We start from the raw sequence: 23,060 nt of genomic DNA, 5'->3' as shown, positions 1-23,060 counted from the left end.
AGAAGGGAATGCAGCAGCCATCTAGTCCAACACATATTGGAAAAAGAATCGTCATGACAACATCCAATAAGTGATCATTAAGTCTCTGCTTGAAGACTTCCAATGAGGAGGACCTGGGTTGCCCATTCTACTTTTAGATAACTCTAATGCAGACCAATTCTACCCCTTAATAAGGACTCTATGGATAGATTTCAGGGACTCTGTGAACTGGGATGGGAAAAATTGTACCTTTGTTTCAATGTATTCAATATTGTTTCAATATAATTGTACCTTTGTTTCTTTATATTGATGTGTATTTTATGCATTTAAAGACATTATTCTGGGGGCAAATAGGTGGCTCAGTGGTTTGAGAACCAAGTCTAGAGCCTTCATATCTGGCCTCAGACACTTCTTCAATATGTGTGACTCTGGGTAAGTCACTTAACCCCATTGCCTAGTCCTAATAGTTCTGTCTTAGAATCAATATAGTATTGATTCTAAGACAGATGGTGAGGGTTTAAAAAAAAACTATTCTGAGAAGGGGTTCTTAGGCTTCACCAAACATGGTGACCAGTAACTAGTTGAGAGTCAGTATGGTACAGTTCAAAGAACCCTGGACTTTGAGTTGAAGACCTGGTTTTGCCATTAACTGGCTGTGCAATCTTAGGAAGACTCTACTCTTTTTGGGCCTCAGTCTTTTCATCTGCAAAATGTGGCAGTTTGCTCTAAACAGTCTCTGACCTTCCATTTCTGACATTCTGTGAATATTCAAGTCTAGCATCCTATATTAGGAAATAGCAGTACATTAGAGGGAGACTTCAATTCTATACATTAATAGGCTAATGTTTATATAGTACTTTGAAGTCTGGAAAACACTTTACATTTGTTGAAATATTTGATTCTCACAACAATCTTAGGAGGCAGATACTATTATTATCCCCATTTTGCAGATGAGGAAACTGCCCAAAATAAAAAAAAAAAATGTTGCAGGCAGCATTGAACCCTGGATTTGATAGAACTTCTAATGTTCTGTTGATAATGCTGCATTTATTCAAACATTTTTTAAAATTTATTCATTTTTAAGTATTTTTCCAAAGTTACATGATTCATGTTCTCTTCCTCCCCTCTTCCCTCCTCCCTCCTGGAGCTGACAAGCAATTTCACTGGGTTATACATATGTTATCACTTGATACCTGTTTCCATATTATTTATTTTTATAATAGGATAATCTTTAAAAATGCAAACCTCAAATTCTATACCCATATAAAAAAGTGCTAAATCATATATTTTTCTTCTGCCTTTCTACTCCCACAGTTCTTTCTCTTGGTGTGGATAGCATTCTTCTCCCAGAATAGTCCTAGATATTTATGTTGCTATTAGTAGCAAAGTCTATTACATTTGATCATCCCATAATGTTTCAGTTCCTGTATATAATGTCCTCCTGGCTCTGTTCATTCCACTCCACATCAGTTCATGGAGGTCTTCTCAGTTTTTGTAGAAATCAAGCAGCTCATCATTCTTTATAGCACAATAGTATTCCATCACCAGCAGATACCACAATTTGTTCAGCCATTCCCCAATTGAAGGGCATATACTCATTTTCCATTTTTTTTTGCCACCACAAAGAGTGTGGCTACAAATATTTTTGTACATGTATTTTTCCTTATTCCTTATTATTTCTTTGGGGGTGCAAACCCAGCAGTGGTATGGCTGGATCAAAGGGCAGGCAATCTTTTATAGCCCTTTGAGCATAGTTCCAAATTGCCATCCAGAATGGTTGGATCAATTCACAGCTCCACCAGCAATGCATTCATGTCCCAGTTTTGTCACATCCCCTCCAACATTTATTATTTTCCTTTACTGTCATATTGGCCAATATGCTAGATGTGAAGTGGTATTTCAGAGTTGTTTTGTCTTCAAACATTTATTAAGATCAAACCTTTTCTAAGGTCCACTGACTATAGAGACACACATAAAAAGTAACCGCTGGCTTTCAATGAGCTTATGACATTTCACCAAAGTTGGATTTATGCTCTAAATTTTCTAGCTCTGTGACTTTAGGAAAATTGCTTTCCTTCCCTATTCCCTAGTTTCCTCATGTATAGAACAAAGCCTTGCTTTTTTTTTTTTTTTTTTTAATTCTTACCTTCCATCTTAGAATCGATACTGTGTATTGGTTCCAAAGCAGAAGAGCGGTAAGGGCTAGACAATGGTGTTTAAGTGACTTGCCCAGGGTCACACAACTAGGAAATGTCTGAGGCCATATTTGAAACTAGGACCTGCTGTCTCTAAGCCTTGTTCTCAATCGACTGAGCCACCCAGCTGACCCCTTGCCTTGGTCTTTGCCACAAAATGATAGACTCTCCCAGTTGAAAGGGACCTCAGAAGTTACTTAGCCACACCTGGCAAATGGGAATCCTGACTTTGCTTGAAGGCAAATTGATGACATTCAATTTTTTACATTATCCAGTTTCAGTCTTCTCATCTGTAATAGAAGTGGGGTGGCATGTATTTTCAACAGAACTAGCTCTGCATATGAACTCAGAAGATCTGGATTTGAATCTTGTCTCTTCTACTTATTAGCTATTTGATCTCAGTTCCAAATTTCCTCATATGTAAAATGAGAGGCAGTGAGGCAATGGGCCAGAACTCCCAGCTTTGAGAGCAGGAGTGCTTGGGTTCAAGATCAGCCCCTGACACATACCAGCTTTGTGACTTAGGCACGTAATCCATTAGTATTCCAGGCAACTCTCTAAGAAAGGAATTCTTAAACTGGGTGGATAGATTTCAGGGGGTCCTTGAACCCAGGTGAGGAAATGTATCATTATTTCAACATAATTTGTTTCCTTTGTAATCTTATCTATTTGTGTGTGCCTACATTTAAAAACATTATCTGAGAAGGGGACCATAGGCTTCAGCAAACCGCAAAGAGGTCTGCAATGACAAAAAAAGATGAAGAAGCCCTATTCCAAGAATTTAAGTTGCAAAAGAGTTGCTCATTGGTAGAGTGGACAGACTTTTCTTGACTCGGAGTTCCTTACACTAGTGAAATCACAGGTCCAAAAAAGTGGGGAGGGATTAGACTAGATGATTTCCAAGATCCCTTTACTTGCCACACCATTCTGTCTCTGGTAATAAATACAGGGACCTCCCCTTCCAGGTCCTTGGCCACAAAGATGTCTGGTTGCCTGAGAAGACTTGGTGGTGCCATTGATAGAAATAGAGAAGTTAAATGGAGAGGTGGGCGATGGGTGGAGGGAAGATGAGTTCCAGGAGGAAAGGAAACATACCTCCTTTTGATCTAAATTCTTAAATCTCTTTTGCCTTCTTTAAAATATTAGATCTTGAGCAAAGTTTATGTGACTTGTGTGTAGTTGGGGGCTATGGGGGAAGATGGTGGGCTGATTCAGTTTTGTTTTATTCTGTGTTATTAGATGGATAGCCATACTGTCTTGGCTTCAAAGCCTGGCCCCAAGTTCAGGATTCCAGAGAATGAGCCTAACAAAATCCATTGTCCTATGGTAAAGCCTGAAAGGGTTCTGCCAGGGCCATTTAGTCACTGTTGGCTCAAGGGTACCATCCCCAGAAGCAGCCACCACTGCCCTGTCTACCTGGTTGCTCTACCTGCTGGCATCTCCAGTTTTTTCCTTGGATGGTTTTTCCTTCTCATCTCACGGCAGAAGGCATCAGAGGAGAGGAAATCAGGATGAAGGCAAGCCCACTCCATGGATGCCATACCTGGGGGTGGGGAGTGAGGAACACTACTGAATGAAGTAGACCTCTGGCTGCCAGAGCTGGAAGGAAGAACCCAATCTTAGGAGGAACTTGGACTTGCCAAGTCAGTCATTCCATCAAGCTTGTTCTATTCCACGCCACTGTAATTCAAGCTTGAACTCCTGAGAAAATGACACATATTTGCAATATATAGCATATGCATGTCAATATGTTTGGGTGGGATCCCCATTCTGTCTTGTGGTGGGATGGATGAGGTGATGGTGTTCTGAGAGAGGCCTATGGAAGTGAAAACTAAAAAGTTTGGTTCAAAACTCAAAATGGCTGACATGGAAGAAGTTGAAAGAGCAGGGCATGACATGAATCACCCCCATAACCCAACCCCTCTCATTCCTCCTTGAGTTCATATTTGGCCAACAAAGACTGAATTCAAAGAAAAGTAGTATGTCTAGGTACTTTTGTTTTTTAAACCCTTACCTTCTGTCCTAGGATCAATACTAAGTATTGGCTCCAAGGCAGAAGAGCCAGTTAGGGATAGGCAATGGGGGTGAAGTGACTTGTCCAGGGTCATACAGCTAGGATATGTCTGAAGTCCAGGACTTCTCATCTCTGGGACTGGCTCTCTAGCCACTGAGCCACCTAGGTATCCATTGTGGGTACTTCTTAAAAGATGTAAACAAATAAGTGATAGAAACAGTGATCTCGAATAATTCCTAAACCTCTCTCTGCCTCAGTTTCCTCACCTACAAAATAGGGATGATAATATCACCTATCAAGAGGAGTTATTGGGAGGATCAAATGAGATAGTATTTGTAAAGTGTTTTTTAAGCCTTTATCATAAATGCAATCTGTGATGATTAGTTATGCTAAGTGAAAAGAAGAGAGATTCAGATCTGGATGACGGTTTTGTGTTTTATGCACCTCATTTCTTTTGGTGAGTCACTTGTATTTCTGTAGGTCTCAGTTTCTCCATATTTAAAATGAGGTAATTGAATTAGATGACCTCATCAGTCTCTTCCAACTCTAATATTCTATATTCTAAGGTCTTTTCCTCTAATATTGTATAAGTTCCCTTTCAGTTCTGATTTTCTCTGTTCTAATTCCCCTTCCAACCGTAACATCCTGTGTTCTAATGTTCTATATCCTATGGGGGCAGCTAGGTGGCTCAATGGATTGAGACTCAATCCAGAGGCAGCAAGTCCTGGGTTTAAATCTAGCTGTGTGATCCTAGGCAAGTTACTTAGCCCCCATTGCCTAGCACTTACTGCTCGTCTGCCTTGGAACCAATACACAGTTCTGATTCTAAGATGGGAGGCAAAAGTTTTTTTTTTTTTAAATTCTATATTCTAAGATCCTTTCAAATGGTAACATTCTTTATTCTAAGGTTGATTCCCACTTGGACATACTGTGTTCCAAGGCCTCTTGTGTCATCTCTTAAAGATCTAATATTCTATATTCAAAGGACCTTTCAAGTTCTAACATTCTGTGTTCTAAGGTTTCTTCCAAGAAAGAAGGCTGTTTGACATTCCATGTTCTAATACCCTTCCTAACTGCCTAACAGTCTGTATTTTAGGATCCTTTGTATCTCAAAAATCTTTTGATGTAAGCTAATAATAGTTCCCTTTAGTGGTTGATTCTGGCCTTCATATATTTATAGTTGGCCAAGTCAATTATGTGGTAACGAACCATGAACACTGAACCCATTAAGCTATAGTTGTTTCCATGATGGAGATCACAGCTGGAGAAATGCCCAAAGAGGCCTTCTGGGTTTTATGCATGCACTGGCCTCTATCAGAATGTTTTATAGGCTTAAAAAAAGAAATGGGTGTGTGTGAGAAGGTATCAAGACATAGATAGTCCCTGCTCATCCCCAAATCTTGCTATGGAGTACCTTTGTTATCTCTTATCACTTCCCTGCATAGAGAATGATGAAAGCAGCCTGGGGACACATGACTGGGAGATTCTAGAAAGTGGTTCATTTTCCCTACCCTCACTCCTACTCTTATCTTTCCTTCAACTCACATCAAGTGTGGATTAGGCAAAATCCTTGCTAGCCTTTCCCTTTATTGGAAATCTAATCAAGTATTTAAGCTTTTCCAGAAACTGGTAGGGAGCTGAAAGTTTCTCTTTGTCCTTAGAAATAGCAATTCATTTAAAAAATTAAAAAATTTTTGTTAAACATTTCCAAAATACATTTTGGTCTCTTCCTTTCTTCTGCCCCTCCCTTCCTCTCGTCTTTCTCTCTCTTTCCTTCATTTTTTTCTCTTCTTTGTTTCTTTCTTTTCCCCTACCTCCCTTCCTCTCTCCCTTCCTTCTTTCCTTTCTTCCTCCCTTCCTCCTTCCCTTTCTTCCTTCCTCCCTCCCTCCCTTCCTTATTTCTTTCCTTCTTTCTTTCTCTGTCCACTAAGGATTTTATAAGTATTCTGCAAGTAACTAGCCATTGTATTGATGGCCAAATATATGTGCAAAATTTTTATTGTTTTTCTTCTTTCTTCTGTGTGAAAATTAGCCAGAACTCTCTGGTCATTGTGAACATTGGCCAATTAAAGCCTGCCCATTCTTCAAGGCCAAATTTAAATGTCACTAATTTCTTTAAGGCCTCTTTTTTGGACTGATTCTCCTGTAGGCACTGCCAGGGGTAGAATATGAGTGTTCCATGGTGGAAGAAGTCCTCACATTGTTAGAGGCCAGAATCATGGCTCTCGTTTCAACATTCTACTATAAGTCAGGGAATTAGAGAGATAGAGGTGAAAACCTATATCCAAAGAGTAATCACATTTGGAGCCAGAGGCATGAGCAGAGTCCAAATGCTGAGTGAAAAGACAAAACCTGACACCAAGTAAGCAACAGGGAAATAAATTTGATGAAACATTTAATCAATTCCCCACGTTTATTCCTATATGAACATGTATGTATTTTAATGCCTTACTCACCAAAGCTGGACAGCTCCTTCTGCGGCTGCCTAAACACAATGGTCACCACTAAGTGTTAGAGAACACCCTGGTACTCCCCTAATAAATGGGATTCCTCTTTCCTCTGGAGGACCACATCATGCTTAGACGAGGAAACTGATCACAGACCATCCAGTATTATGATGGTGGCTGTGTGTGTCTCATCCCCTGAACTGTAAGAATCTTGGAGGACTGGAATTAGACCTACTTACCTTTTTACTTCTAGTGTGATTACCCTCGTAGGCTACCAGAACTATAATCGCTGACATTGAGGTAGAGATTTATGGTTTCAAAAATCTGTCTTTTTTTTTTTTTAAAGAGAAAAATATTTAAAATACTATCATATAGATTATCCCATCCGATTTTCCTATCTACCTTATGAGGATAGATAGAACAAATATTATCATACCCACTTTCAAGATGAAACTGGGGTCCAGACAGATCAGAGATTCTTAAAATTTTTGAGCTAGAAGGGACTTTAAAATCTTCTAGTTTAACTCCCCCCCCCCACCTTTTTTTTTTTTTTTTTTTAACAAAGGAGGAAATGGAGATTCAGATAAGTTAGGTGGCTTGCCCAAGGTCACATACATTAGGCATGGGTTACTCAAGGGCAGATCTAGACCTTGAAGCTAAGTCTCCAAACCTTCTCAGACCAGAGTTCTTTCTACTAATATCTTCCCTATTCCGGAATGAGACTATTGGCTTAGTAAAAGGAAAGAAGGACTCCCAGACGTTCTACAAGGAGGAAGTCATTTGGTTTTATTGTTTATTTGACTCTAGTGTGGCAGTGACACTGGCCAGCTATTATAAACCAGGAGCTCCCCCAGGGCTGGCAGTACCTCCTGGTTAATTGTCTCTGCCTGGGACTGGCTGCCGCAGTTGCAAGGCTAGGAGAGGACTTTCTGCACGTTGTCCAAGCTGAGAATCAAAGTGGGAGTAGGAAAACTTGAGCGGGAAGTTCAGAAACATCATCAGAGGCTTCACTTAACACACATGGCCCCCTGCCCTGCCTTCTGGGGCTGCCTTTTACCAGCAATGGCTTCAGGCTCACTGCCTTCATGGGCTCATGGAAGAGCTTGTTCAGATTTCCCATCACCGCAGTGCTGTTTTATAGGGAAGGAAGGGCCAGAGAGGCGCTGAAATTTACCCAAGGTCACACTTTTAGGAAGTTGTAGTACTGGGACATTTATTAAACACCTTCTGTATGCCAGGTACTAACCTGTGTGCCAGAGCAACAAAGAAACCAAAAAACAGCCCATCCTCTGAAGGAACTCAGAGTCCAGCCGGGGCACACCAAGGCAATATGCAAGCAATCATGGACAAACGAGACATGCTGGATAAATTGGAGATAATCTCAGAGGGAAGGAATTAAGATTGAGGAGGCAGAGACTGGCTTCTCGCTTAAGGCAGGACTTTGGTCGAGACTTAACGGAAGGCAGAGAAGCCAAGAGGTAGAGAGAAGTTCCAGGCATGGGGAAGAGCTCAATTGATGGGCACCCCTTAGTTTCCAGGTCTTTGCCACTATGGAAAGAACTGACAAATGTATATATAAATTTAAAATAATAAAAATATGTGCACATATTTATATACACACATATACTCTCACACATATATGCATATACTTATGTATACTCAATACACATATACATCTATAACCTAGATATATAAAATAGATATATATGTATTATGGCATATGATATATGTGCATATATTTTGATATGTAAACATGCACAGACAAATATATGCATATATTTATGTACATGTTTACATAAATATACGAGTACTTTATTTTTATATACACTCATACATATTAAAATATATACATATATTCATGCACATATTTACATAAATATATGAGTATTTTGCTTTTACACATATACACACTCATACATATATAAAATATGCACATATTTACATAAATAAGAGTATTTTATTTTACATATATACACACTCATATAAATAATATATACATATATTTATGTACACATACACATATATACTCTGATACATACAGAATCTCATTTGACATTTTATAAATGTCTACATATATATATATCTAATTCACATCTTTATAACTATTATATATATAAATATGTCTGTATCTAATTTATATCTACATATGTATGCATCTATATGTATATCTTTGTAATATATATTTATATCCATAAATATATATATGTACAAATATGTTTCTATCTTATTTATATTTACACATCTATATTTATATCTTTGTAACATATTTATATCAATAAATATATTTATATGTACAAATATATCTATCATTTATATATGTTACATCTATAGTTATAATATATATTTATATCAATAAACATCATATTTATATACATAAATATGTCTGTATCTGATTTATATCTATATATCTATATTTATATCTTTATAATATATTTGCATCTTTATAAATATATTTATATGTACAAATATGTCTATATCTTCTTTATATCAATATATCTATATTTATATCTTTGTAATATATATTTATATCTATAAATATATTTATATGTACAAATATGTATCTTATTTATATCTATACATCTACATTTATATTTTAATAATATATCTATATCAATAAATATCATAGTTATATGTACAAATGTCTGTATCTTATTTATATCTATATTTATATCTTTATAATATATTTTCATCTTTATAAATATATATAAACATGTATATCTTTATATCTATATCTTTATAAATATTACATATACAAACATCTATGTCTATATCTTTATTGTATATTTATCTTTATAAATATTATATATACAAATATCTTTATAATGCTTTTGTGTCTTTATAAATATTATATGTTTATATATACAAAATATATATGATTATATCTTTATATCTTAGTGTGCTTTTCAAATATTATTATTATTATCTCCTCCTTCATGAAAAGTCTACCCTTTCCTTAAATACTCTAGTCCAAACTCACCTCTACTTTCTCTCATGCTTAATGCATTTACCAGCCTTTTAGAGATTTAGTCATATACACTGGCATCTCATCCATCTGGAGGTCAAATCCAACAACCTCACGTATCTGGAACACAGCCAAACCCCAAGAAGAAAGCCAAGCAGAGACTTCTGGGCAGCTCCAGTACATTCAACAAAATCTATACACTGAAATGTTACTTCTAGAAGAAGCCCTCTGGCTCTCACATAGAGGCTATTTACTCTTATTTTACAAATTATTCAAATAATTCTGGCTAGTTGGTTCCTTACTCTGGAAGAGATGAGAAGCAGCAAATTAGAGAGGCATCAGGATTGCTGAAAGCTCTTAATCAGATGCTGGTTTGGGGATGAGATCTGAGGGCCTCAGAGCCAAGTTGAAAAATGCTTCTTGCCATCCAATCAAATTGAATTAACTTGTATTTTATGGGGAAAGTAGGGATGAGCCTCTTGACAAGGGGGGTATTTCAGATGGTCAGGGCCATGCCAGTCCCTGGATTGAGGGCAGTGTCTAAGCTTTGCAATAATGAAGGGGAAGATGAGGATGTGACCAAGTCTGCATCTCACCTAGGTTGACTTCTCCATGAGAGAGGAGCTCTCTGCGTAGCCCACTTCCATCTTTCTCCCCATCCCACGTCGTCCCAACTCATTGATGGAGTCTAGTTGTTACTGTTTAGTTGTTCAGTTATGTCTGACTCTTTTGACCCCCTTGACCATAGCACCCCAATACTGGACTTTGGGTTTTCTTGGCAAAGATGCTGGAATGGTTTGCCATTTCCTTCTCCAGTAGACCAAGACAAACAGAAGTTAAGTGATTTGCCCAGTCTAGCTGCTAGTAAATGTCTGGGACCAGATTTGAACTCAGGTCTTCGTGACTCTTAGATTCATCTATTTATGGAACCACCTAGCTAACTCTGGGGTGTCACAAAGGATTTTGGTGGAACTAAGCAGAGCTGGACCTTTAACGGGATGCTTTGGGCCTCTGTACATGGTGGAATAAAGGAAGAGACATTGGGAAGAGCCTTAAACTAGGTCACTAGGTCGTAGAGGTATCATTGCCATGTCGTGGCTTGTTTTGGGGCAGGTCACTGGGCCTCAGTTGCCTTATCTGCCAAGTAGGATAATAATAACCTGTAGTGCCCACTTCACAGGGGATATAGTAAAGATCAGCAGTGATCATGGGTGCTTCACTATTATGGGTTTCCATACAGCACACTGCAACATTCCACAGAGTTGTGAATTTGAAGTCAGAAGATCTGAATTCAAATCCTAACTGTGCCATTTACAAATCACTACCCCTCTTTGGGATTTGGTCTCTTCCTGTTTAAAATGAGGTAGGTGAGTTATGATCAGCCTAGGTGACTCAGTGTGGATAGAGATCTAGGTCTTGGATTCAAATCTGGCCTGTGACACTTCCTAGCCGAGTGACCCTGGGCACGTCACTCGACCTCCATTGCCTAGCTCTTACCACTCTTCTGCCTTGGAACTGGTAGAGTGGATTCTAAGATGGAAGGTAAAAAGAAAACTCAGTTTCCTTATCTGTAAAATGAGGGGGTTGGACTTGGTGGTTTCTAAGATCTATTCCAGTTCTAAATCTCTAATCCTGTGAGCCAATGACCTCTGTGCCTGTGACCACGCTGGCTTTCTGCACCCCTCTTTGGGCTTCCACTGAGAATGCAGCCCTTCTTCACAAAGCCAATACTCAGATCTGCAGGACCTCGGAGGCAACTCGAAAACATCACCTCCTTTCCTGCTCTGAAGAAACTTGTTGTCCTTTCCCAACTGTGCTCTGACAGCCCGGCTGCCCGGCATTTGGAAACACCAGCCCTCTGAGGACATGCTGATTTGCCTGCCACCCAGTGACTGGCTAATTATCTGTAAGAGCTGGATGGGCTGGCCCAGGCCTGGGCTCTTCACAGGAGGACGACTGGCTGAGAGAGCTGGCAGTGCATGCCGTACCCTGAGCGGAGAGCACAGACAGGAATTGGAAGCGTGTCCAAACTGGAACATGGAGTTTTGGGAGCTACAGAGGAGGGACTGATTAGTTGGGAAAGGGTCCCTGCCATCTCCCGGTGATTCAGGTTTTGGAGAGGCTGGGGGCAGGGGATATAAACAGAGAAGTCTTTGACTGGGAGCCAAGTCGGAAATTGAAAAGAATAGCAACATTTTATAGAATTACACAAAATGAGAGCTGGAAGGGGCCTTGGAACATAGAATGTCAGAGCTGAAAGGGCCATTAGTCACATAACATAAATGATGTGACCCGTTAGATGTCAGAACTGGAATGAGCCTTAGAATGTAGAATGTGACACTCAGAAGAGGCCTTAGAACATACAATGTCAGAGTTGGAAGGGCCATTAAGATATGAGATGTAAGAGCTGGAAAGAGCTCAGAATATAGACTAGGAGAACTGGAAGGACATGAGACTGTAGAATATCAGAGCTCGAAGGACATTAGACTGTAGAATATTAGAGCTAGAAGGACATGAGACTGTAGAATATTAGAGCTAGAAGGATATTAGATTGTAGAATATCAGAACTAGAAGGACATTAGACTATAAGAATATCAGAGCTAGAAGGACATTAGACTGTAGAATATCAGAGCTAGAAGGACATTAGACTGTAGAATATCGGAGCAAGAAGGACATTAGACTGTAGAATATTAGAACTAGAAGGACATTAGACTGTAGAATATTAGAACTAGAAGGACATTAGACTGTAGAATATTAGAACTAGAAGGACATTAGACTGTAGAATATTAGAACTAGAAGGACATTAGACTGTAGAATATCAGAGCAAGAAGGACATTAGACTATAGAATATCAGAGCTAGAAGGACATTAGACTATAGAATATTAGAACTAGAAGGACATTAGACTAAAGAATATCAGAGCTAGAAGGACAATAGAATATAGAATGTCAGAGCTGGAAGGGCCATTGGTCACATAACATAAATTATGTGACACATAAGATGTCAGAACTTAAATGAGTCTTAGAATATTGAATGTTAGAATCAGAAGAGTCTTTAGAACATAGCATGTCAGAACTGGAAGGGCCATTAGGATATGGGATAAAAGGGATGAAAGGGCCTTAGAACATAGAATGTCAGAGCTGAAAAGGCCATTAGAACATAAGATGTCGGAGCTAGAAGGTCCATTAGTCACATAACATAAATTAAGTGACATATAAGAAAGATGCCAGAACTGGAATGAGTCTTAGAATATAGAATGTTAGAATCAGAAGGGTCCTTAGATCATAGAATTCAGAGACAGAATGATGTGAGAGCATAGAATAGGAGGGCTAGAAAGGACTTTAAAAAATAGACTGTCAAGGATAGATGGGGCCTGGGAACATAGGATGCCAGAATTGGAAGGACCTATAATAACATGATTCAGGTCTACTAATTCCTGCTTTGAAGTTTGATATTCCCATACAGACTGCTCCGGGCTTAGAACTACGTTAGTCATATAGACTAGAGGTCTCAGACTCAAATTAGATTAAAATAGAATTGGAATGTATTTGATAAAGTACATTAAAATAAAATTTTATTGTTATTGTTCAGTTGTCACAGTCACATCTGACTCTTCGTGACCCCATTTGGGATTTTCTTGGCAAAGATAGTGGAGTAGTTTGCCATTTCCTTCTCCAGTTCATTTTATGGATGAACAAACTGAGGCAAACAAGGTTAAATGACATGTACAGGATCATATAGCTAATAAGCATCTGAGACCAGATTTGAACTTACAAAGATGAGTCCTCCTGTTTCTATCCACTGCATCACTTAGCTGCCCCAAAATAAAATACAACATAGATCATGTTAACTTGCAGCTTTCTAAATCAATTTGCCTTATCAGGGATTCATTTCTATTTGAGTTTGACACTTCTGACAAATACTATAATTTAGGGCTCTCTTCTCATCATTCCCTAAACATTGATTTTGGTGCATACATGAGCCCTTCAACCCATGGTTTTGCATAGTCTCCAATCACTGATGAAGTGTACCTGCCTCCACTTATTCCAAGAGGATCTGTGTTCATTTATACCCACAGAACTTATTTTGGCCTGACTATTTGGGTTCCTAAATATAATGGGGCAATATATGGTGGCAAGGTACTTGCATTGAAGGCCAAGTGCTTCAGAAGACATAATCAATGATCATTAGCCTATGAACTCAAACCTAAAGAGGAATGGAACATGTCAGAGCCACTATGATACAGCCAATAATCTTTTCAAGTTCATCTCCCACTAAAACAAAGCAACTCCTCTTGTATGGATTCAGAGTGGTCTCCTCACAGTTTCCCTGATCAGGTCACATTTATTTGTCTTACTCTGGGCTCTTCTCCCACAGAAAGTGTCTCTCCTCTTACCACAACCCAAATCCCACAAAAGCTTTAATGTTCAAATGAAGTATCATCTCTTCCTTGAAGTCATCTCTTAGAAGCCCAGCTCATTTCTATGGTCTCTTTATTAAACCATGAGATCACAGGTTAGATCTAGAGCTGAAGAGATCTCAAAGGCTTTCTTGTACAACCCCTTTGTGTTATATAGGAGGAAACCATGACTTGCCCAAGGTCACACAGGCATTAGACAAGGCAGGACCTGGAACTCTAAAGCTAGTGTTCTTTTTGCTATACCGATCTCCTTTTATCTTTGCCAAATGAGTATACTATATTGTTATGTAGGTAAAATACTATCTCATTCACTAATTGTTCTAGAATTGTGACTTCTCTACTTTACTAGGTTATAAGCTATTAGAAGACAAGGGCTATGAAAATCAACCGGGGATGGAGAAAGTCCAAGAGTAGTCAGGGAATGACAGAGAAATGAGCTCTGGACTACTGAGACCTGGGTTCTTCTATTTACTTGGTGACTCACGGCTTAGCAATGGATGTAGCCTCAGGTTTCTGACAACAGATGTTATATCCTCCTGAATACATCCAGTTAAAAAGAAAACACTATAGTCCTTGAAGGACAGAGAATATTCCTCATATAACCATGAGTTCAAGTTGGGAGCATTCGAAGTATGAACCTGATGGAGATCTAAGAGTGTTCGAGGCTGGTGGAGGACAAGTTTCAGATCTTTTTTAATAGCATTTTGGTGGGAAACTGACCAACTCCTATCTGTGCTACCTTGGGGTTAATTCAAGAACACATCCAAATAATCTCAAAATTATTGATAAAGTTTGAAAATCATCACTTCAAAATTATCAGCACCTTTGTGATGTTCTCCTGGTCTAGAACTGTAGGAGCCTGGATTTTGCCTGAGATTTATATATCATAGGCCAGAAACCTTGACAAGCAGCACCCAGACGGTTCCCCTTGATTTTGGTGCATGTTACCAGGATGCAATTTTCATTTATATATGATAAAATTTGCCAATTATGCTCTTTTGGAATGACTTGTACTTTGAGGTTTCCATTTGCAATCTTATTTCCTGCTATTGCTTGATACTTGGCTGCCTATAAAACTTACTCTGCTTACTAAAGGGTGGGGGGAGGATTGGGAGATCAGAAAAAGATACAATTTTAACACAACAACCCTCTTGGAAGAAGGAGACCAAAATGGTGAGAAGACTTGGAACTACATCTCTCAGATGAGGGATCCTTTGAGAATTAGTCAAAGACTGCCTAGTCTGTAGAAGACAAGATGAAAGGAGCATATGATAGCTCTTTTTAAGACCTGGAACAGAAAAGGCATTCAACTCATTCTTCTTGGCCCCACAAGGTAGATTTAGAAATAAGGAGTGGAAGTTTCCAAGAGGCAGATTTGGTCATGAAGTAAGGAAAAACTTCTTCACAATGAAAGACATCTCAAAATGGAATAGACCGAATTGTGTGTGGCAAGAGGTGATGGGAGAGAGGGTGGTCTCCATCTTGAGATGACCTTTTGTTGGGCATTTTGAAGGGGAAAAATCTTTAGTTATAGGTAGTGCTAGATGGCCTCTGTCCTTTTCCCAGGTTCACTGAGCCTCAGAATTGTAAGGAACTTCCAAGACCATCTAATTCAATTCTTACCTGAACCAGACTCTCCTCTGACATTTGTCCAACAACTGCTGAGCCAGCCATCCTTTTAATCAGCCTCCTCTACTATATTCCCGACAAGTGGTGGATCATTAAACACTTACTATATGTCAAGCATTAGACTGAGAGCTGGAGATGCAAAGAAAACACAAAAAATGGTTCCCGCCTTTAAGAAGATCACAATCTTTTTTTAAAAATCCTTCCCTTCCATTTTAGAATCAATACTGTGTATTGGTTCCAAGGCAGAAGAGTGGTAAGGGTGGGCAATGGAGGTTAAGTGACTTGCCCAGGGTCACCCAGCTAGGATGTGTCTGAGGCCATGTTTGAACCCAGGACCTCCCATCTCTAGGCCTGGCTCTCAATCCACCGAGCCACTCAGCTGCCCTCAAGAAGATCACATTCCACTGGGTGAGACATTGAAAATGTTAAAAGGCAATACAAGATGCATACAGAGTAAATGGAAGCCAGCCTTTAGAGGGAGAGGCACTTAGAAATGGGACCCTAGGAAGAATTTTTTGTAAGAGAGCCCTTCAGCTAAGGTCTTGAAGGAAGTAAGAGATTTGAAGAAGTGGGGGTGGGAGGGAGGTAGGAAAAAATTCTAGCCATCACAGAAAGTGAGTGCCAATGTATGGAGAGGGGAGATGAAGAGTCTTGTGTGAAGAATAGTAAATAGGATGGCTGGACCACAGAAAAATAGGAAGTGATATTAAATGCCAACCAAAGGAGTTTGTATTTGATTCTATAGTAACGGGAAGCCATGGGAACTTACTGAGTCCGGGCAGAGTTTGGGGGTGGTATGTGTGGAATATAGTGAGAGGGAAACCATTATCTCCAAAGGCAGCCTGTTCTACTTTGGGGTGAATTGTTAGGAAGTTTTTTCTTACAGTAAAGCAAAATCTTCCTCTTTGCAACTTTTGTCTGTTGCTCCAAGTTCTGCCCTCTGGGTCCCAGCAGAATTAATTAATCTAATTAATTTAATTAATCCCCCTTTCACATAAAGGGCTTTCACACAAGCCCTTTAAATACTTGAAAGCATCTAGCATAGAAGGAAGCTTGTGACACTGGAAAGGTTTCTTCTAAATCTGGGTTTCATTTCTGGCCCTGCCATTTACTATCTGCAATCATAAAAAAGAGAATTCAGTTAGGAAATCTCCAGGGACCTTCTAGCTCTAATTCTGGACTCTTAGGTCCTCCTCTAGCTTTCTTCAAACAAGCTAAAGCATTCTTATAATACCACATCGTGTCTGGTATTGAGCTTGCAGTCCACTAAGACATTTGGATTTTTCCCTAAACAAACTGCTATCTTCTATATGTTCCCCATTAAAATGTCAAGTTAAAAAAATAATGCAAAACCCACAAGTGTAAGATTTTACATTTATTTCTACAAAATAGTATTTTCTTGGATTCAGTGCTATGTTTTAACCTACTGAGATTTTTTGGGATTCCCAAGTCTACTATGCAGCACATTAGCAATTCCTTCTAGCTTTTTGTAGAGAAGCAGAATGGCCTAAAACATTGAATTTGGAGTCAAGAAGATCTGGGTTCAGATCTCTCCTTAGATACTTCCTTGCAAGTTCTATAAGACATTCTTCTAAGATTTGGTTGCTTCATCTTTAAAGAAGTTGTTGGAACTTGATGACCTCCAAAGTCCCTTTCAACTCTGGGTCCATCATCCTGTTATCTGTAAATGCCACCTCTGCCTTTTATTCAGTATGGTGGTCCTTGCCCTCTTCCCCATCACACGGTACTTAGCACAAGGCATATGGCGGCAGGACCCTGAGACTGAACTCTACACATGCTCATCCACTTCTACTCTCTCAATCCAACCATCTTCTGATTGGTTGAGGAACTGCATTGGCCTCTAAGATGGAGTGAGATAACAAAAAGAACAATGGCCTGGGGGAAAGAGAAAGAGTCCTACCTCTTCCACCAACTCATGACGCCTCTCTGTTACTTAGTTCCCTCATCTGTACAACGGAGGGGTTTGGGGCAGCCAGATGACTCAGTGGAGATGAGAAGTACTGGTTTCAAATCTGGACAATTCACTTAGTCCCCAGTTGCCCAGCCCTTACTGCTCTTCTGCTTTGGAAATGATACTTAGTAGTTAAGACAGAGAATGAGGGATTAAGGGGAAAAAATGGAGGAGTTTGAGTTAGAAGATCTCTGGGGTCCCTTCCAACTCCAAGATTTTGTTTTCTAATCTGACGTTCTATATTGTTTAGTTGTTTTCAGTCATGCCCAAGTTTTCCCTCTTTGGGGTTTTCTTGGCAAGGATACTGGAGTAGTTTGCCATTTTCTTCTCCAATTCTTTTTCCAGGTGAGAAAACGGAGGCAATCAGAGTCAAACAACATGTCCAGCTTCACACATCCACTAAGTGTCTAAGGCTGGATTTATACTTAGGAAGAGGAGTCTTTCTGGTTCCAGGCCTGGCACTCACTTTATCCACTGTGCCACCTCACAGCCCTCATTAACATTCACTAATCCTATGATAATTATAGGGAAGTTCGAGTTTTTCCTTTCTTTCTCTGTTCCAGGTGAGTGTCACATCTAGCTTGTCTGTTTGAATTGTTGGATTAGTCCTTCCCCCCCCTTCCTGGGGAATACACAGAGTTTCCATATATTTTCTTCTTGGAAATTTGATTTATAGGTCTGTGGGCTGCTTGGCAATTTCCTTTTTAACTCAGAACTGGTTACCTGGTACCAGGAGCCTAGTGGGCACCCCATAAAAGCGCTTGGTTGGCTGGAAGAACGTGGATGTCTGTAGAACGTTAGCCTCTGGGCGCTGGGGCTGTTTGGCATTCTAAGTGGGTTTTCCCAGGTAGAAACGTTCATATGAATCATGGCTCCAGAATCAGAGCTCCCTAGTAGTGCTAGGAAGGTCTCTGTGGTCTTCCAGTCTAACGCCTTCCCTTGAGAGATGAAGAGATGGAAGCAGGAAGGGGACATGACTCGCCCAAAGTCACACATGTAGTTGGTGTCGGTGCCAGAACTAGAAAACGTGACTTTGAATGGAAGGTCTTCCATGACTCATTTTAGCAATGTGAATGAGCACATGCACGGCTTGTGCTAGGCAGTGAGAGCCCCCAAGTTGGGTCCAGGAAGTCTTGGGCTTGAATTCTGATTCTACCACTCACTTACTCACAACAAGTGGGGGATCCTGGGCAAGGTCTCTTTCATTCTGGGGGTGCCAATTTCTTTTTCTCTAAAATGAGATCATGGAAATAAACAATAACAGAAATCCCTTCCAGCTTTAAATTATATGTATAGGTGTGTTTGTGTATACATATAGATAATATATATGCACATGTACACATAAACACACATAGTGTAGCCTACTGTATGTGTAATATATGTATACACACACATTTGATTATACTTGTTAGATAATGTATCCCAATTTTCAATCTGAAAAATATGAGACTAGTATAGCCCACTTGTATAAATTACACAGAGGTCAGTCTAACATGTTTAAAGCCTTCATAAATGTTCATTTTCTTTTCTCGTGGTCATCTGCCTAGAAAGTCTAGGACACAGGAGGGTCGTCATTGCAGAGACATTAAAGGTTGCATTAAATTTTTCCCTGTACTTACGATCTTCTCTGCTTGTGGCCAGGCTACTTCTCTGCATCCTTCGGTCCTCTTTCTCCCGCTTTGGGTTTTCATTGCCGTGTAGACTGGAGGTTGGGCTACTGGGGGCCTCAGACTGGGGAAATGGGGGATCCATGTAACCTCTGGGTTGGATGAGAGGACTGACTCCCTCTGGGAACCCAGTTCCCTTTTGGTCAGCCCTGACATTATAATTGTGTGTGTGTGTTGGGGTTGGGGGAGAAGGAAAGAGAGAGACAGACACAGAGAGACACAGAGAGACAGAGACAGAGGGGTACAAAGGAGGACATAAAGGCAAAGGCAGAGAGAAAGATGTTGATGTAGCTCAAATATGGGGGCCTTATTTTGCCTCCTCCCTCCCAAGGGAGTGAAAGCTTTAACTCAAGAGTTCCTTCCAAAGGTCCACAGGGCTGCAGGGCTGAAGTAAATATCAGGAGCCGGAAAAATAACAGACAGCATCTGAAATCCTTGTTCCTGAGCCTCAGGCTTGCACAGCATCCAGGCGCTGAGATAGGAAGGTCACTGTTTGCTGTAGCTCTGCCCAGGGGCTACAGGGGCAGGACACTGGCCCATGACCCTGGAGATCAGGTAAACATGCTTCCCCTCATCTCTGTTATTCTGAATAAACATCTCTTGAGGCAGGGAAGAACCTGGTAACAATAATAGCACTATTGATGGTAGATAATAGAGCAACATTTGCTTCCTATCATCATTTTGGGCAAATTTTAAGGAATTTTATTACCCTCTATCCCAAGGTCCCCCCAAAATGGGTTGAGCTCAGATGTAACCGTTAGCCCTAGCTCTGTGTTTGGCACCTAGTAGGGACTTAATAAATATTTGATGATTGACTGGTTTCAGAAACTCAGAGACTGAGGGACATTAGAGATGTCTGATCTCATAATGCTCTTCTTTTGAAGAAGAGGAAACTGGAGGGGGAGCTGGTGGCTCAGGGAATTGAGAACAAGGCTTAGACAGGAGGTCCTGGGTTCAAATCTGGTCTCAGACGCTTCCTAGCTGTGTGACCCTGGTCACATCCCTTAACCCCCATTGCCTGGCCCCTACTGCTCTTCTGCTTTGGAACCAACACATAGTATTGATTCTGAGATGGAAGGTGAGGTTTGTTTTGTTTATAAAGAAGTAATTAAGTTCCAGAGAGAGGAAGACCTGTTAAGGTCACACAAAAAATTAGGAGCAGAGCCAGGGTGGCTGAGAATTACCTGCCCTCTCTCAGGGAGGACCATTCATCCTGGCTCTGCTCCTAACTTTTTGTGTCTGATTCTTGGATGCTGTAAAGTCTTTCCCATTCACTGAATGCTCTTTAACAATGTTGAGACTCCTGAGATGGGAGATACCTTGAGCTATTCTTAGGGTGAATTAGCTGACAGCTGAGGGTACAAATCTGAGGAATGGAACCTGGGATGCTGCTGAGAAGAGCTCACAGAATGGGATGAGGGTCACTAAAACAGGCACCAAAGACATCTTTTGATGGTTTCTCACTCTTGGCCTGCTCTCCTTGGCTACCTTTGTCCTGGTAACTACTGTATTACTCAGTGCTGATTTGTAATGATTGTTTAAAGAATTTGGATGCCGTGTGGGCTAAGTGAGCTCGCACATGGTTGGCTCCAAAGCTGCCCTGAAGAAACCTTTGGAGATCAGGAAATCCTCATTATGGGATGAAGACTTCAAAGAGAGAAACTTAAAACAAGATGCCTTACTCTTCCCCAGAGACATTTATTATTAGTATTAGAGCTTGAAGGGATTTTGGAATCTTGACTATTAGGACTTGAAGGGACCATAGAACTTAGAATGTTAGGGCTTGAAGGGACCATAGATCCTAGAATATTAGGACTTGAAGGGACATTAGATCTTAGAATATTAGGATTTGAAGGGACCATAGATCTTAGAATTTTAGGACTTGAAGAGACCATAGATCCTAGAATATTAGGACTTGAAGGGACCATAGATCCTAGAATATTAGGGCTTGAAGGGACCATAGATCCTAGAATATTAGGACTTGAAGGGACCTTAGATCCTAGAATATTAGGGCTTGAAGGGACCTTAGATCCTAGAATATTAGGGCTTAAAGGGACCTTAGATCCTAGAATATTAAGACTTGAAGAGACCTTAGATCCTAGAATATTAGGGCTTGAAGGGACCATAGATCCCAGAATGTCAGAATTAGAAGCACCTTGGGACTCAATGTCAGAACTGGAGGGATCCCTCAATACAGGTTGAGGAAGTGTGACCTAAAGGAATTCAGTGACTAGCCCAAGGTCACGTAATGAATTAATAGCAGGGCTAGGACTGAACCTAGGTCTTTTGGCTTCCTATCAAAGCCTCTTTACCCTTCAGAGGCAAAAGATTTATTTGTTTGTAAAGGCAAATGGTGGATGTTGGAGAGGAGTGTAATTAGGCCATAGGGATCCTTTATGCAGCTATGCTTCTAAAAGGTTCTCAACAATTTTTATCGCTTTTCCTGTTTCCAATGTTTGGCTCGTAGCTGGGTAGAACAATGATGTGGGAAGAGATATGGAACAAAAAGGATTTGGACCTCTTTAGCCTCAGTTTCCTTCTTTATAAAAGGAGGAAGTTGAATTAAATGATCTAAAGGAACACTTTCAGCTATAAATCTATGAAATTATAGATTATCTATTAGAATCATAGGATTCAGAAGGACTTTAAAGTTCACGTAGCCTAGTGGTTCCCAAAATGTGATATATTCCAGGGATTCCTGAGGGTCCCAAGACTCTTTAAGAGACAGGAAGTTGTGAAGTAAAATTGATTTCATAATATTGTGTTTAAATTTCTAATATGTTAAAGTTCGTTGAGGGGAGGGTATCTTCAATAATTTTGAAGAGTATAAAGAGGGCCTGAGACCAAAGAGTTTGAGAACTGATGATCTAGTCCAATCTTCTTATTATATAGGAAAGGAGTCAAAGAGGGGTAATCACACTGAGCAGTGCTGTATTCATTCAACCATATTTGTTGGGACTATATACCAGGCACTGTGTTTGACATCGAGGGTTCAAAGATGAAATCGTCCCTGTCCCCAAGGAATTTATACTCTACTGGGGGAAACAATATGTATATATAAATAAACAAAATAAATACAACTTCTTTAAACCCTTACCTTATTTGCTCTTAGAATCAATACTGTGTATTGGTTCCAAAGCAGAAGAGTGGTGAGGGCTAGGCAATGGGGATTAAGTGACTTGCCCAGGGTCACACAGCTAGGACGTGTCTGAGGCCAGATTTGAACCTAGGACCTCCCATCTCTAGGTCTGGCTCTCAATCCACTGAGCCACCCAGCTGCCCCCTACAATGTAATTTTGTGAGGAAGACATTAGTAGCTCACTGTTCAGTAGGAAGAGATGTTCCAGGTGAGCTTTGAAGGAAACTAGAAATTCTAAGGAGATCAAGAAGCGAAGGAAGTCCATTCCTAAATGAGGGAGGGAAAGAGAATCAGCATCTACTCTATGTCAGGCACTGTACTAAGTGCTCTTACAAATGTTATCTCATTGATCCTTACAACAGTCTTGAAAGCTAGGTGTTGTTATTCCCATTTTATAGTTGCGGAAACAGAGATCAGAACTGAAATGACTTGCTCAGGGTCACAGATGTAAGTCTGAGATCAAATTTGAACCCAAGTCTTTCTGACTCCAGGCCCAGTGCTTTTATTCACTGAACCACTAGTTGCCTCAATGTGTCAGAGATTAGAGATGGAATTCCATGTTTGAGGAAAGGCAAGAAGGCTTGCCTAGCTATACGGATAGGGTACTTGAAAAGGACTAATGTATACTAAGCTTGAGG

The sequence above is a fragment of the Gracilinanus agilis genome, chromosome 1 (genome assembly GCF_016433145.1).
Source record: "Gracilinanus agilis isolate LMUSP501 chromosome 1, AgileGrace, whole genome shotgun sequence".
Taxonomy (NCBI): Eukaryota; Metazoa; Chordata; class Mammalia; order Didelphimorphia; family Didelphidae; genus Gracilinanus; species Gracilinanus agilis.
The sequence above is the reverse complement of the archived record's forward strand: the minus strand, read 5'-3'. Positions refer to the sequence as shown.